This window comes from Syngnathoides biaculeatus, chromosome 9, assembly GCF_019802595.1.
Source record: "Syngnathoides biaculeatus isolate LvHL_M chromosome 9, ASM1980259v1, whole genome shotgun sequence".
Taxonomy (NCBI): Eukaryota; Metazoa; Chordata; class Actinopteri; order Syngnathiformes; family Syngnathidae; genus Syngnathoides; species Syngnathoides biaculeatus.
In genome coordinates, this window is record NC_084648.1 from 19,442,121 (window position 1) to 19,459,510 (window position 17,390).

Below are 17,390 nucleotides of genomic sequence, written 5' to 3' on the forward strand. Positions count from 1 at the left end.
GTGCAAGTTATGGATTGAATCATCGTTTGTCTTTCTGGGATATTGCACTTGTCTGGCGACCTGTCGCGGGTGACCCCGGCTCACCACTGACAGATCTCAGGTTGGCATTTTGCCTCCAGTGCTCCCGTTTTGGTTTTCTTCAGGTCCTCTTGCTTCCTCCCTCGTTCACCACAAAAGTGCAAATTATGGGAATGAATCATCGTTTGTCTTTCCGCGATCTTGCACTTGTCTGGCGACCTATCACGGGTGCCCCCAGCTCACCACTGACAGATCTCAGGTTGGCATTTTCCCTCCAGTGCTCCCGTTTTGGTTTTCTTCAGGTCCTCTTGCTTCCTCCCTCATTCAACCAAAAAAGTGCAAGTTATGGATTGAATCATCGTTTGTCTTTCCGCGATCTTGCACTTGTCTGGCGACCTATCACGGGTGCCCCCAGCTCACCACTGACAGATCTCAGGTTGGCATTTTCCCTCCAGTGCTCCCGTCTTGGTTTTCTTCAGGTCCTCTTGCTTCCTCCCTCATTCAACCAAAAAAGTGCAAGTTATGGATTGAATCATCGTTTGTCTTTCCGCGATCTTGCACTTGTCTGGCGACCTATCACGGGTGCCCCCAGCTCACCACTGACAGATCTCAGGTTGGCATTTTCCCTCCAGTGCTCCCGTCTTGGTTTTCTTCAGGTCCTCTTGCTTCCTCCCTCATTCAACCAAAAAAGTGCAAGTTATGGATTGAATCATCGTTTGTCTTTCCGCGATCTTGCACTTGTCTGGCGACCTGTCGCGAGTGCCCCCAGCTCAACCATGACCCGCCGCGACAACAAGCGCAAAAAGGGCGTGTGAGGATTTCAACTTGTCAGCAGCGGCAATGTTGCGCTTCCTTCAAGGAAACAAATTCGATTGTTTCTTGGATGATCATCTGCGTGCGTCACTGATAAAAGGCCAACATCAGATCAGACGTTCAACAATCAATCGATTCATTGACAACGACTTGATTCTCAAATTCAGACCGTTTTGATGATGGATTAATCACTCAGAATTTCAATCCGTCACCAATTCATTTTCTCCGATTTTCATGAAAACCGACTGATTATCTTCGCGTTGAATCAACTTGAAGGAGATTTTGTCAAATTCCGCTTTTGCTTCGGAAAAACAACCTTCAACCCTTTCGCCGATTTACAGACCATCCGTCCATTAGCCAAGCCGCTTAACCTCACAAGGGTCACAGGAGAGCCGGCGCCTATCCCAGGATAGCTTCGGGCGAAAGGCGGACTACGCCCTGAACCGGTCGCCGGTCAGTCGCGGGCCAGATATCGACACCACCGTTGAGCGGGACTCGATCCCACGCCGCCCGCACCAAAGGGAGGCGTGTGTACCGCTACACCATCAGCGACTCCTTTAACCGAATCATCATCAAATTGTTTTCTGCATTTTCTGCAATGTGAAGTTAAGATGATGGCCTCTTTTTTTTTTTTTTTCTTTCATAAAGCAATGTTGTGATGAAAATGTGGAACTCAATCGAGGAATTGCTGCATTTTCTTCTTACCGTGAAGTGTGCGGCAAACCAAGCATTTTTGCCTGGCTCGGTTGGTTGAGGGTTCGAACGCACGTCAAGTGATCCTATCACTTCGATCAATTCATTTGATGAGATCGCAAGCAGTTTTACTTGGAAGAACGGAAACAACAGCAGCACACGCAGTCCTCCGAAAGTATTGGAACTGCGAGGCCGAATGATCTTTACTCGTCAGGCGCTTTGAGTTTCTCTCCTCTTTAGCAAGTAGAATGCAGACGCGACCCTTTTTTAATTGTTTCATTTTTCATCTGTTTTCATTTTGACTATTCTAAACGCTTCCCACTTGGTTCTTCTGGTGTGTTTTGAGAAACGTGTTTTATGTCATAATCTTCCCGCGGATGAAGCACTGGACCTCCCGATGACTTTGCTCGCATATTTTGTCTTGAGATAGGCATCCATTACATTTTCTTCGCCGCTTATCCTCACAAGGGTCGCGGGAGTGCTGTCCGTTCAGGTTGCGCTCGTCTAAGTTTTTTATGGGAGCGAAGATGAATGCATTTTCAATGCATTTTGCGACTTTGCGTGCAAAAAGTTGCTCGGCACTGTTGTGCTTCAAGCAAGTTTTCACACCAACGCAGTCAAAATACTTGAGTGACATTAAAGGACAGTATGTGGTAGGCCCCAGCGTTCAGCAAACGTTATTTTCCATCACTGTAACATTGTTTGATCGTTTACACTGTACTTAATTCCATTCATTCATTTGCTGAGCCGCTTATCCTCACAAGGGTCACGGGAGTCTATCCCGGCTGTCAACGGGCAGGAGGCGGGTGGGGCACACCCTGAACTGGTCGCCAGCCAATCGCAGGGCACATGGAGACAAACACCCGCACTCACGATCACACCGAGGGGCAATTTAGTGTGTGCAATTAACGTCGCACGTTTTTGGGATGTGGGAGGAAACCGGAGTGCCCACCCGGAGGAAACCCACGCAGGCACGGGGAGAAGAATATCAGAGTGGGTGTGGTCCTCGCACACAAAAATACGATAGGTTAAGACCGGTGTTCAAATCCCGGCCCTCCCTGTGCGGAGTTTGCATGTTCTCCCCGTGCCTGCGTGGATTTTCTCCGGGTGGGCACTCCGGTTCAGGGTGTACCCTGCCCCCTGCCCGATGACAGCTGGGATCAGCCCTAGCATTCCCGTGACCCTCATGAGGATAAGCGGCTCAGAAATTGGATGGATGGATGGAAGTCTACCGATGGATGGAATTTTGCATAAAAAAATTCTGCTTGAGCGCTAATTTCGTCCAAATATCAAATTTGCTGTAAATATATATCCGACCGCTGGAGGTCAGGCTTGCACTGAGGAGGAAGACAAACCCAACCAATCGGTACCAAATTTCTGGTTGTGCTCCTTGCGTGTGACTCTGGTGATCAGGCCCAAAACTCCTGCTGGGCTTAAGGAGTCTCGGAGAGGTGCCGTTAACTTTTGTCACTATTTTGCGATCTATATTTACTGCAGAAAATTTCTTTTCAACTTGACCACATTCGTGAACCAGATGGAGCGTCGTGTAGACCCTGGACCGGATCCCAGCCAATTCCAGAGCACATAGATTTAAAAAAAAAAACCATATATATTTTATTCAAAAAGCATTCACACCGTGATTGACGTCAGTTTACAGTCTTCAATGAACTCAATGACGTGATAGATTCAAACCAAAACACCCGGGACTGCGAGGCAGCACGCTGACTACTGTCACGCTACACCAAGCACGTCGTATTGAATAGCGAGCGGCACACCGTCCAATATTTCCTATCTTTTCAAATGCTTCTATGGTTCCAGTACAAACTGGCTTCCGGCATACCCGCCGTAATTTGATCATCTTGGCAAGGTGAGCGGGAAAAGCAGACCTTAGAAATGTTCATGAAAGATGTGTCGTCGATGCCAATCATTTTTCGACAGTACAAAAATCAGAAGAGACGAAATGATCAGATGAGTACTTTTTGTCACCTTCAATCCTCCCAGCGGACTTGATACTTTCCACAGTTCTCGATGTCTTCAGCCCCAACCCTCTCCTCCACCCCCCAAGCTGAAATGTAAGACAGTCATCTGGTTTATCGTATGCACACCCAAACAACAAATGAAGACTTAAGTAATTCTCCGACTTGAGCCGTTCTAATCTTTGCCTTTAAATACCCAAAACGTCACCAGCGGAAACTTTCGGCAACTGGACAACGTACGCGGGACGGAGCCAGTTCGAATTTAGCAAGGTACAAAACCACAGGACGGCCCAAAAAGAGGAACTTCAGGTTCAGAATCATCGACGCAAGGCTGAGGCTAAACCAGCGACGATTTGGCTGATGGGCGGAAACTCTCCCAGTTGCACTTTAGCTTGTTCACTCCATAACTCGAAAGTAACATCGATTGCTACGTTCGTACAAGTACAAATATGACAAAGGGGCAAAGAAACAACCCATTTTTGTTCATTTTAAGCGGGTTTGTTAGTTAGCAAGCTATTTCCTGTTTCACAGATCGGGGTTGTCAGTGAGCAGGCTACTTCCCGGTCCACGGATCGGGTTTGTTAGTTAGCAGGCTACTTCCCGGACCAAGAAAGAACCCATCGGTGAGGGGACCCACAAGGTTTTTAACCCTACCTAGACAGTCGCATTGCCTCTGGAGCACTGAGCTCAAATTTCATGCAAACTCATTTTGGTTTTGAGGACTACTACTTACTCTGTTGTTATATAGTTAGCAAGCTATTTCCTGGTTCAAAGATCGGGTTTGTCAGTGAGCAGGATACTTCCCGGTGCACAGACACGGTTTGTTAGTTCGCAGGCTACTTCCTGGTTCACAGATCGACTTTGTTAGTTCGCAAGCTATTTCCTGGTTCACAGATCGGTTTTGATAGTTAGCAGTCTACTTCCTGGTCCATAGATCGGGTTTGTTAGTTAGCAAGCTATTTCCTGGTTCAGAGATCGGATTTGCTAGTTAGCAGGCTACTTCCTGGACCAAGAAAGAACCCATCGGTGAGGGGACCCACAAGGTTTTTAATCTTATCTAGACAGTCGCATTGCCTTTGGAGCACTGAGCTCAAATTTCATGTAAACTCATTTTGGTTTTGAGGACTACTACTTACTCTGTTGTTATATAGTTAGCAAGCTATTTCCTGGTTCAAAGATCGGGTTTGTCAGTGAGCAGGATACTTCCCGGTGCACAGACACGGTTTGTTCGTTCGCAGGCTACTTCCTGGTTCACAGATCGACTTTGTTAGTTCGCAAGCTATTTCCTGGTTCACAGATCGGTTTTGATAGTTAGCAGTCTACTTCCTGGTCCATAGATCGGGTTTGTTAGTTAGCAAGCTATTTCCTGGTTCAGAGATCGGATTGCTAGTTAGCAGGCTACTTCCTGGACCAAGAAAGAACCCATCGGTGAGGGGACCCACAAGGTTTTTAACCCTACCTAGACAGTCATATTGCCTCTGGAGCACTGAGCTCAAATTCCATGCAAACTCATTTTGGTTTTGAGGACTACGACTTACTCCATTGTTATTTGAACAAAGCTATAATGAGCCGAGAACTACCATTGTACTCAATTGAGGACAGTTAACAAAATTTTGAATCAAATCAAAATAGGAGTGTTAGAAGCGGGTTTTTCGGGAACTAAGCTACTTCCTGTTCCACAGATCGGGTTTTTCAGTGAGCAATATTTTTCCTGTTCCACAGATCGGGTTTTTCAGTGAGCAATATTTTTCCTGGTTCACAGATCGCGTTTGCTAGTTAGCAGACTACTTCCTGGTCCACAGATCAGGTTTGTTAGTTAGCAAGCTATTTCCTGGTTCACAGATCGGATTTGTTACTTAACAGGCTACTTCCTGGTCCACAGATCAGGTTTGTCAGTTAACAGGCTACTTCCTGGTCCACAGATCGGGTTTGTCAGTTAGCAGGCTATTTCCCGGTTCACAGATCATGAGCAGATGGCTGCTGCTTAGCATTCTGTTTGGGGGAGGGGGGGGACTTCCGACATTACACAAATTCCTGTACCAGCTCTTTTGTCCAGACCCTCACCAAATGCAGGGGTTCCTTCTTTGCAGACAGCAAGATTTTGCATTGCAGATATTAATGAGACTGTCATCATCATCTTTTTTTTTCTCCCCCATTTCCCAAGCCGCTTATCCTCACAAGGTTCATGGAGTTGAACTGATCACCCTTGGAAAAAAAACCATTGAAGTCACAAAAAAGGTATTTTCCTTCCAAATGCCAGTAGATGTCAGTAAACCAAGGCCATCTGCTTCCTTGTTGTTGACTCGGTTCTTGAGTGGAAAGGAACACGAGAATTTGACGGTTAGCCACAATTCTGATAACGCGACATTCAAGTGAACAAACACGCACACTATTGGACAGCAACGGGGTCCATCTCTGAGGTCAGTTAAACGATAACGTGACTTCTGAGAAGCACACCTGAAAACTTGACATACATAGAGGTTCTCATTATTGGTCGGTAGCTTTTTATGGGTGTTGCAGTTTGATTACGATCAGAATCACCCAAAAATAACAACAAAAAACTTAAAAACTCAACGTCTACTACCGGTGTGATAATCGTAGAAGTAAAACTGAAGAGACAAAATGCAGAAATCCATTTAATGCAAATTTAATAACGATTTCAATGCTAGTTTTACTTTTTTTATCCTATGTTTTTCTTCCATGCCCTGTGACTGACTGGCGACCAGTTCAGGGTGCAGTCTTCCTTTTGCCCAATATTAGCTGAGCTAGGCTCCGGCACTCCCGTGACCATTGTGAGGATATGCGGCTTGGAAAATTGACGTGCGCTGATTTTCAACACTGAAGGAACCGCGAATGTCGTGTTTCTGAAGCAACATTTTGCAATTCTTACGTCACTAAAAATGTGAGATCATTCATTCCGATAGTTTTATTGTTATTGTCGAATTGCGTCACAAAGGAGGGTAGGATAAGGACTGTAAACTCATACTTTCAAAAGGCCCGTCAGGTGTGGTGTCCTGCAATTGTGTGAGAGACAGAAAGAATTCAGAGGGACAAACGCGACAGAGGGAGAATCAATCCAGCTCTCTGTAAATCCTCATCCTTTGGATTTTGGACCTGGAACAGGCTCACCTCAAAGTGAGTTTGCCCTTATACCACAGGAGCAGGAACATAAAAGTCTTGCTGCCTTTTGCTACGTTAGCATGACTTACCTCCTCGTGGCCGCCTGGAGAACTGCATGTTTCGGCCAACTCAACAAAATGGCTGACTGCAGCATGACATCAGCAGAATGAGGAAATGAGCTACGTGCCGCCCCACGTTAGGATCTCGACACGTTTGATGCGTTGAAGTGTTTTTATTTTTGTTGTTTACACCGTAGTATTTGATTGTTGCCACGTAAACTTGAAGTGGATGTCGCCTACCCTGCGATGGATAAGAATTCAAAGTAAACCAAGTAGCAACAAATGATAGAATTAATCACTTTGCTTTGATGTGGCCCCGTGGTGGACACCTGCGCGGTTGTTTCCACCTTAACCGCTTGTGGTTTGCTTTGTGCGTTCAGCGATTGTGGTAGCGGGAATGTGTCGTTTGGAACCTCCAGAGATGGATGTAGGGGAAAAAAAAAAAAATCCAGTTGGCAACCAAACAGGGGAGGGAACTGCAGTGTAAATCCATCTTCGACCAAACCCTGCGGTGGGGAAACTAAGGCCCGTGGGCCTCATCTGACCCGTTCTGTTATTTAATCCAGCCTGCAGAGTATGTTCAAGATCAGGACCGCTGTAGAAATGAGTCTAGCACTGTTCTTTTGTCCTCTTTGTTACCGAAACCTCACCGATTTGCTAATGGCTTTTCATGATCTCACTTACTCGCTGGTTGAGTTCACCCACTTGTGAGTTCACAATAGTTGCAGAAGAAATACCCTCCTCCACCAACGGTACCATTTCGAAAAACAGCGGCCGACAGCCGGCCCGCTTGACGGCGTAGAGCTCTGTAACGGAGGATTCCAGGAGAGGTTTGACAGGCAGGCGGGGTGGAAAACCCCTTCTAGAAGGGTTGAGAAGCTCGGTCATCCGGGAAGGGCTCAGAGTCGAGCCGCTGCTCCTCCGCCTTGAGAGGAGGCAGATGAGGTGGCTGGGGCAACTGATCCGGACGCCTCCCTGGTGAGGTGTTCTGAGCATGTCCCACTGGGAGGAGACCCCGGGGAAGACCCAGGACACACCGGAGTGATTACATCTCCACGCTGGCTTGGGAACCCGTCGGAATCCCCCCCGAAAGAGCCGGATGAAGTGGCTGAGGAAAGGGAAGTCTGGGCATCCGAGCTAAAACTACTGTCCCCGCATCCCGACCTCGAATAAGCGGTCGAAGATGAATGAATGTATAAATTGATCGAGTTAGTTACTGGTTTGGTCCATTACGCCAGAAAATATCATTTTTCTCCATTCTTTTAGAAAATAAATGCATGTGTCCAACTGTTTTATTCTGGTTAAATGGAAGAGACTGCTTTCAAATTCGTTTTTCTCACGATTCTTATGAAATGTTGGGTTTTTCTCTCTCTCTAGATTTCAAACTCTGTACTGTTATGTCAATCTCACCCGCCCGTGACCTTTAGAAAGCGTCGTGCGATGTACTTTTGGCCATATTGGCAATAGGCGCTATTTCTTTAACCAATCAGGTTTCAAGTCTGCATCAGATGGCCCACAACAACTTCAGGATTTGTTCTGTCCTCGGATTGGTTGGTCAGAGCGAGCAAGTTTTGACTTTGGTCTCAATTTGCACACATTAATACTGGCAGCCAGTCCAGGGTGTACCCCGCCTCCTGCCCGTCGACAGCTGGGATAGGCTCCGGCATTCCCCGCGACCCTTGTGAGGTTAAGTGGCTGATAAGTGTGTGTGTGTGTGTGTGTGGGGGGGGGGGTGTCATTTTAGATAATTATTGATTGTGATCTGCTTCAGATGAACAGTTGCGTGTCGTTATATGAGGCTTTTATTGCTGGTTTGAATAATTCCGATTACGCACCAACTGCATGAAGCGGCAGATGAAGTCGGGCGAGCGCCCGCTGAATGCCCGGATTTGGGTTCCGGTGTGAGATCTTGAACCTTGAACTCGTAGAACCGTGAGACAAACGGAGGGCCCCCGTGCAGTTTCAAGTGAACTACGCTTGCTTGGGATTCTTGTCCGTTCTGGCTCCTCCCCGCCATTTAATCCCTCCCCCACAGGTCCAACAAGGCCGGCCCTACCGTTTTTTCCATCCGCCATGTTCCCGTTCTGTCTCAGTGCAGTCCGGAACGTCCGCTGTCTCAGTTGAGCTCGTGCTTCAGTCCCAACAGGAGACGGTCTCGCGCGGACTTTCACAGACCTTCCCCATTACCGAGCGACCTTCTCGGTTGTAGCCGCGGCAGGGGGGAGCGCTCACGCGCACGCGAGCGAGCCAACTGAAGACCGGGACGTCGGTTGGTAGTCTCCACCATTTCCCCTCCCACTCGGCTTCTTCCTCCTCCACTGGCTGCTCACTGCCCGCCTCCGCGGACGCAGACGTCGTTTTTTTTTTTCTTTTGTCGCGTGCGTGATTTGGAAAAGAGGAGGAGCGACTGCAAGCGATCGGACGACTGAGCGAGGACCGCCGGAGTCGGCTCGCAAGCGCCAAAGCGAACTGAACGCCAGACCGTAGATCGTCGGTCGCCGTTGTGGCACGCGTAGCCGGCTCCTTCTCCACAGTTTTTTGTTTTGTTTTTTTTTTTTCCGGGCCAGCGGGACTATTTAGGAAGTCGGGAAGTGAACTGCATCCCCAGAGCGCGGAAGACGAGCTGAAGGAGTTTGTTTCTTGACAATCGGGAAAAATCGTAGGAACATCCTTTGACGACGCCACTGCCGGTGAGTGATGGTACTGCAGCCGCAGCTAGCTAGCATGCAAGAAAAAAAGCCTTTTGAATATTATTACAACACAAAAACATTAGTTTCATAGTTGGCTCTTTATCGTGACACATTTGTACCCATATGTACAGTTTTCTTTCAATTGAAGAGTTTTACATTTGCACTTTTAAGCGGACGCAATTCGTTAGCCATTGCTTTTCGTAATTGTGTGACTGCCGCAGTTATTTTTTTTTAACTACTAGTCATTCTATTTGTTTTTTTTTCGTTTGTTTTGCCTTACTTTTTTTATGTTACTTAAATGTTCACATTTCTCGATTATTCCAAGCCATAATAATAATGTGAAAATGTCCAGTTTATTAACAAAATATTATCGAAATATGCGTATCATTTATGGTGTCTTGGGATTTTTCATACGTTATTTTCTTGAACATCTCTCGACCAAATTATTACAACGTCAAACTGTTATGCGCTTTCATGAGGACGTTAGCACTTTCTGTATTTTGGATGCGATTTTTTTTTTTCCCCGTGACCATGCTAACTATTAGCTTGCTAGCATTTCATCAACCGTCATTCAACACGCTACCAAAATACAGGGAGAGGTGCAAAGCTGGGTTGTTTCAGGCCGCTGTCTCTTTCAGGTTGCTATCTTGCGATTGTTAGTGTAGCAACTGTTAGCATGTTTAGTAGTTGAAATTAGAAATAGCCGCAAAAGACAAATGGCAACGTAAACTCGTTATTATCCTGCCTTAGTGCTTTTTGTGCTCGCTTTGATGTTTCGTTAACCGTTGGCGTACTGTTTGCGTTTGATCACGTCATTAGCAAAAAAATACATTTTACATTTTTTTTTAACTTAAATTTCCACATTTCGATACATTTTACCGCATTCACGCCAAGTTATACAGAAATGATATATTGTAACGACGCCTAAACAATTATGCATTTCATATCAACGATTTTGCGTACATTTACTATGGATTGAATACTTGTGATAGTACACATACTTTATGCAAATATTGAAAAATGACATTAAATTGCTTTGATAGCCAAGAGAAATTGCCCGTAGGGACTCGAATACGTCCCCTTGAGGCTGAGAATCGAATTGGGGATTAGGACACAGCCGTGTCTGTTGTCTGACTGGTTCTTTCGTAATTGTTCGTCCCGCCATTGCTTTCTGGTCTGTGATCTTTGTCCACTACTGGGCTATGATCCGAAGCGATTTTCTTGCTACTGAACATCGAGCGTTGGGTGTTGATCCGCGTGTCCTGGGTGTCTCCCGTCTGGATGCTTGAACAGAATGTGTCAGAGATGAAGCGAGCACCGTGCCGAGCAGACTGCAGAGGTGACAGTTTTAAGGGAACGGCTTTGTTGAGAAGTTGTCGGGCTTGTGACTAAGAAACATCATCAATGCAAAAAAATGAAAAATAAACTCACTGTGACTTTGTAAATACCGCATCACAGTTTGGTTAGTAAAAAAATGTAAGGTATTTGAATACTTTTTAGATTTCAATAGTTTTAGGTTGAACACCATCCTTGGGCCTCTCCGGCAGCAGAATTTTGTTCCAGGTGAGTGTCTAGCTGCTGCATTGCCTGTAGTCATTCTACATTCAACCCCCCTGTTGGTTTGAAATGGTACAGGCCAGTAATTTTCCATGCGCCACAGTGTCCTTGAATGTGGGTGTGGCTTAATTTCAGCCGCTGGGTCGGCAGGAGCAGTTTTGAACCTCTCGCCTCTCTTTTCAAATGTATCCAATCGAGTTGATTTAGATGTTGTGATTTCTAGATCAGTTACCAGGGCTCTGTTTTCTGTCGAAGCCACAGAGTAAAATGTAGCCATACTTTTGCAAGCTGATTAATTTGGCACTGAGCAGAGTCTCTCGGGTTTACCCGCATTCATCATAACAAATTCATTTGTGGTGTGACGTGTACCGTATTTCCTCGGAGCAGATTTTCAGAACTGGGGCCTTTGTGAAAGGCCGTTCTGTTCAGTTGATCATTCCCCAGACAATTTCAGGGCCCATCTAATTGCATAACCCGGGTTAGCAACTACAAAACTTTGACATTTAAATAGTTGCGGATTGGACGGCTTCACAAGTGTAGTTTTTGAGATCTTTAACAGAGCATGTGCATTATTCCATCCGATTGCTCAAGGAAACGACGTGCAAAATCCTAAAACCGCAGGGCATTTAAATCCATTTCGTCTATTACGCTCAAAAACATAGACTGAATCGACCTTTTTGTGTACACGTTGTGCGTTATCCGATCTGGGGAGAATGCATTTGGCGTGTTTATATTGGGCCAGACGAAGACTAGCTCCTGTGGCTGCAGATCATGGCCGCTCTAGCGATTTCACGTTACACACATCAGATAGAGTGAGGCAAAATGTCTGCCACATGAACAGCGTAGAACTAAGCACGTTAGAGACTGGATCCCATCCCCTTTCACCCTGTACTTGATGGTGTCCAAAAATCGTGGGTTGTCACAGACCTCGGTTTTAAGGTACGAAATGCAAAGAGTACCTATCTGTAGTGAGGGCTACGTTCAATACAACTACCAATGAGCAGTTTTTGGAGACACCATGGACGCGTACAATTACTTTCTTTACTTTAACGTGCAAAAGGAAACCGAGTGAAATGACTCGCTTACTTTACCAGAGCTCTGCTCCGTTCAATCTGATCATTCGTTTGTTTCATAATTCCATGTACCAGCAAACAAATTTTCCCAAATTCACGTGGTCTCATTTTCTCAACTCCACGTATTGCATGTAGCAAAGCTAATTCTAATTTGGCTGAACATAATCCTGTTTGAGTTATTCTGCAGCCCGTCATCAAATCGCAATACTCATGTCCATCCCCTGTTAACGCTGAACCGTTTTCGCTTGGTTGGTGGAATTTCTATCACTGGTTTCAAATTCACAAGCAGGACAACTCAATCCAGGTAAGAACACTTTTCATCCATCCATCCATCCATCCATTTTCTTAGCCGCTTATCCTCACAAGGGTCGTGGGATTGCTGGAGCCAATCCCAGCTGTCATCGGGCAGCAGGCAGGGTACACCCTGAACTGGTCGCCAACCAATTGCAGGGCACAGAGAGCAACAACAGTCGCACTCACAATCAGACCTAGGGGCAATTTAGAGTGTCCAATTAATGTTGGATGTTTTTGGGAGGTGGGAGGAAACCGGAGTGCCCACCCGGAGGAAACCCAGGCAGGCACGGGGAGAACACGCAAACTCCACACAGGCGGGGCCAGGATTGAATCCTGGACCTCAGAATTGTGAGGCCAATGCTTTACAGCTGATCCTCCGTGCCGCCATTCACTTTTTATCCATCCATTTTCTGAGCCGCTTATCCTCACGAGGGTCGCGGGAGTGCTGGAGCCTATCCCAGCTGTCAAACAGCCCCACTCACAATCACACTTCGGGGCAATTTAGAGTGTCCAATCAATGTTGCATGTTTTTGGGATGTGGGAGGAAACCGGAGTGCCCACCCGGAGGAAACCCAGGCAGGCACGGGGAGGACATGCAAACTCCACACCGAACCCTGGACATCCGGACTGTGAGGCCAACACTTTACAGCTGATCCACCGTGCCGCCCATACACTTTTAAATTTATATATATATATATATATATATATAGATTTTTATTGACTTATCATTGCAAGTTTGTCATCTCTTGATAGCAAAATCACACAATATACGGTGGAACCTCGGGTTACGTATTTTATTCATCCCCTCTCTTGGTTTGCCAATGTTTGTTTCTCATTGAAATTGATGGTAATCCAAGTAATCAATTCAAGGTCCAGAACAAAATTGTTTGTCCTGTTTTTGTCAGTGTGTAATCTAAAAGTACAGCGCAAGATAGCAACAAGTGATAACACATTTTAACGTGTTTACTCAGAAATGCAATGTGTTAGCCTTTTTGCAAGTATTATTGTATGCTTTGGAAGCGTGTGGTAAAGAAGTGAAGAAACGGGTCCAAGCAGGGTGGAACAGTTGGCGGAAGGTGTCTGGTGTTCTATGTGACAGAAGAGTCTCCGCTAGGATGAAGTGCAAAGTTCATAAAGCAGCGGCGAGGCCGGCCATGATGTACGGATTAGAGACGGCGGCGCCGAAGAAACAACAGGAAGCAGAACTGGAGGTAGCAGAAATGAAGATGCTGAGATTCTCGCAAGGTGTGAGAAGGTTGGATAGGATTAGAAACGAGCTCATTCGAGGGACAGCCAAAGCTGGATGTTTTGGAGACAAGGTGAGAGTGCAGAGGGCAGGCTTAGATGGTTTGGACATGTTCAGAGAAGTGAGAGGTGAGTATAATTGGTAGAAGGGTGCTGAGGAGGGAGCTGCCAGGCCAAAGAGCGAGAGGAAGACCAAATAAGAGGTTGACGGATGTTGTGAGGGAGGACATGAGGACGGTCGGTGGGATTAGAGAGGAGGATGCACGAGATAGGCTTAGATGGAAAAAGATGACACGCTGTGGCGACCCCAAACGGGACAAGCCGAAAGGAAAAGAAGAAGAAGACTGCATGCTTTGGGAACCTCGCTGCATTGTGGGCCTTGGCAGCCATTTCGGGTTAGCGGTATCCATGGTTACGGTAAACAAGGCTGTGTCGTTGCTCAATTTAAGATGGCGCATTAAATTGCAAGGGAACGGGATTTGCACAGAAACGGTAGACTGAGAGACGCATCTCGAACACGATATCACCGGTGAGCTCTCGCGCTGGAACCCGGCCAGAATTTCACCTCTCTCAGTGTGGTTAACATCGTCTGGCTGGGACCACTGCCTTCTCGACCGCTTCATGAGCTTGCTAGCTAGCTGTCGGTAGCTAGCGTGTCCTCGTTCCTTGCTGCCCCAGCTGAATCCACCAAATCTTCAGGTTTTCCTTTTAATTTTCTTTGGGTACACTCATGTTAGCATTTTTAGGATGTGCAAATTGCTGTACAAATTATTTAACATTAATTCAATAGTAAAGCTGACAGACCAAACCCAACTCTGTAGCATTAGGAAAAAGCGCGACTGAGCCTTCCACTTCTATACAAAGACGGTTAGTGAACTGAAATTGTGTAAAGTGATGTCATCTTTCTTTTCGATTTCAAAATATTAGTTCGTTCTAGCTGTTCGTCTCCCGGGCTGTTTGTAAACCGAGGTACCACTGTACATCAAAGAATGCTCAATATGCCATGCGACGGCATCACTGGAGGACAATTGACCCCTCCGTACAGGGCACTTAACCACGCCTCCTGAAGTGACGTCACGCCGCGTGCGCCGACGTCAGACAAACAATTAGCCAAAATATCGGCGCAGCAAGAAAAGACTAGAGCGAAACTGTCCGATTTACCGGCTGATTTCTCACTCGCATTCTTAGCTAACGGTGAAATATCCTTGAAAAGCAGACAGCAGGGCTTCAAGTATTTCAATGGTATTTACATGCATATCGACGGAGAAACCGTTGATATTGCCGCGAGATCTTTCCGGAGTCAGAGGAAGACCGAGAAGCCACATAATATCATATATTATAACCCAAAGACAAATTCGTCATTGACAGTTTCCTATTTTCGTGTTACCTATCACACTTGTGTGCAGAATCTGTAAGTGTATCTGTATAGCCGTTTGTGAAGCGCCGTATGAAGGAAAAGAAGGCGAGGCTTGATTTACGAGTTGTTTCTCTCGTTTTCTTTGTGTAACGTCACGCGCTCCCCTCAATAATTATTCTTGAATTAGTGCCGAACCTACGTAAGTCCCGACCGAGTATGATAATCACTACTTTATAGTGTTCTCAAACATCCTTCCTTCAGTCTTTGTGTCTCTGTGCACGTCGAAGGCTTTTAGGACTCGCTAGTCCGGTTTAGCTTAGCTCGGTAGCCGCCGAACAGAGACACGTTTGTGCAGTCAGATCATCGCAAAATATCGCTCAACACAGATCAAGTGTGTCAATCATTCACACGTAGCTATGTTATGCAAGCGAAGAACTGCTAATTCATTTATATGAGACATGTATTGAAAATCAAATATCGGGCTTTACCTTCGTGCAAACATATCTGTTCCGGTTGATTTTAGATGGATTCAGTTGATCATACGATCGTCCACAAAGTTTGATCCATTGAAGACATTTTTCGTACTGGGTCTTCGGTTTTGGAAAGGGTAGGAATCGAACTCCACCAACTAGCCTTTCAGGATACCTGTCGTCACTATTACAAAGTCCGTGACGACACCTCTATTGTTAAAGAACCCAAATACGCGATAAAACGCTAACAAAAGCTCTACTGGACCATGCAACGTTGTCTGAGGTAATGGCGGACGCCAACAAGGGGCGTGGTTTATGCAGATCTCTGGCCTCTGATTGGTCAGCGACACGGATGACGCAATTTCTACGGAGGGGTCAATTGGCTTTGTGTCTATGATATTCCGGTCCCTCCAAAACTCCTTTCAAAAAAAGGTGACAATTATGAAAGTCTTCCAGTAATCCCTTGTTTTTCATGGCTAATTGGGACCAGAACCACCGGGCGAAAAGTGAATAACCTCGAAGTAGCGGGAGATGTATGTTAATGTGGGTACTCGAAGGTTTAAAATTTGTCGACAGTATTTGTACTTTGCATATTTGAGACAAAAAGAAGTATTTTGTTAAATCTTTAATTACACAACCTTATAAATATGATATATATTTATTTATTATTTTTATTTATATCCATCCATTTTCTTAGCTGCTTATCCTCACGAGGGTCACAGGAGTGCAAGAGCCGATCCCAGTCGTCATCTGACAGGAGGCGGGGTACACCCTGAACTGGTTGCCACCCAATCGCAGGGCACACAGAGACAGACAGACTCTCACAATCACACCTAGGGGCAATTTAGATTGTTCAATTAACGCATGTTTTTGGGATCTGGGAGGAAACCCGAGTGCCCGGAGAAAACCCCCGCAGGCACCGTGACAACATGCAAACTCCACACAGGCAGGTTGGGATTGAACCCGGGTCCTCAGAACTGTGAGGTCAACGCTTTACGGCTGGCCACCTTGCCATCTTAATACAGTATTATACATTTATAATCTAAATTATAAAACGCTGTATTACACTACTGTATAGTTACCATTCATCACTTGGAGACTTCTTTTGGAGGGGCTGTGTGGAAACATACTTGAGACAAAAATTGTTAAACTATAACAGCAAAACAAAATCTTTTTTATTGCCGTACAAAAAGTCACAAACAAAGCAAAAGTGTGATGTCTTCTCGTGTAGAGCACCGAATGTCTCAGACGCACTGTTGTGACACCACTTCCGTCGTGCCGTTGTTACATCACGTCCGCTTCACTGGTGTGACGTCACTTCCATTTTGTGTTGTGGAGTCCTTTCATCCGACAAGAGGAACTTTTGTTCGCGAGGAGAACACTGGATGTGACTCATCATCTCCAACCCGTTCTGGCCACATCTTCACGAATCCTTTTTTTTATTTACTTAGCGCTTGTCCAAAACGTAACAAACACAGCAAATGTGACAAACAAAGCAACCGTGAGTCGATAAAGCAAACAAAGCAAATGCAAGTCAATGTAAACATATTAAGCATAGCAAAAGAGCACTAAAAGCAAAACAACAGAACAAATCTGAGAACTTTATGTACATTTAATCCAGCACCCTGTACAAGGACATAACCCCGTCAACACAATTGCTAAACTCGACAGCTCGTCCCATGTCGCATGCTTGAGGGCACAACGCTTTTGAAATTTTTGAAACCAACCTTTGCTTGCCAAAAAGCCTCGTCCTCAGAGGAGTGAATCCCTCATTGTAGTTTGAGGTTCATTATCACACATTTCGCTGGTGCTGATTCATTCACGCCATAATGGCGCCACAAAAGCGTAACTTCTCCTGTCTTTGATCATATCCAAAAAGTGCCAACTTCTTCGCTGATCGTCATCATCTTCCTCTTCCTCAGTCACTGGGCTGTTTTTCTGTAATCCGCTTTCTTCAAAGAGAACACACTTCCCATTTCGAACGATCCTCTCATTTCGCATCTTCCTCTTTCGCTTGGGTGCTTC

General features: G+C 45.8%; 1 protein-coding gene across 1 annotated transcript in view; it reads left to right on the forward strand.

The window, feature by feature from the left end:
- Positions 1–8,424: 8,424 nt before the first annotated feature.
- The window catches only part of atf7ip (activating transcription factor 7 interacting protein), a 36,967-nt gene continuing 28,001 nt past the window's right edge, over positions 8,425–17,390 (forward strand). Inside the window, exon 1 of the mRNA XM_061829872.1 lies at positions 8,425–9,369. The gene's annotated coding sequence lies outside the window, so the exon portion shown is untranslated. The remainder of the gene's footprint in view (positions 9,370–17,390) is intronic.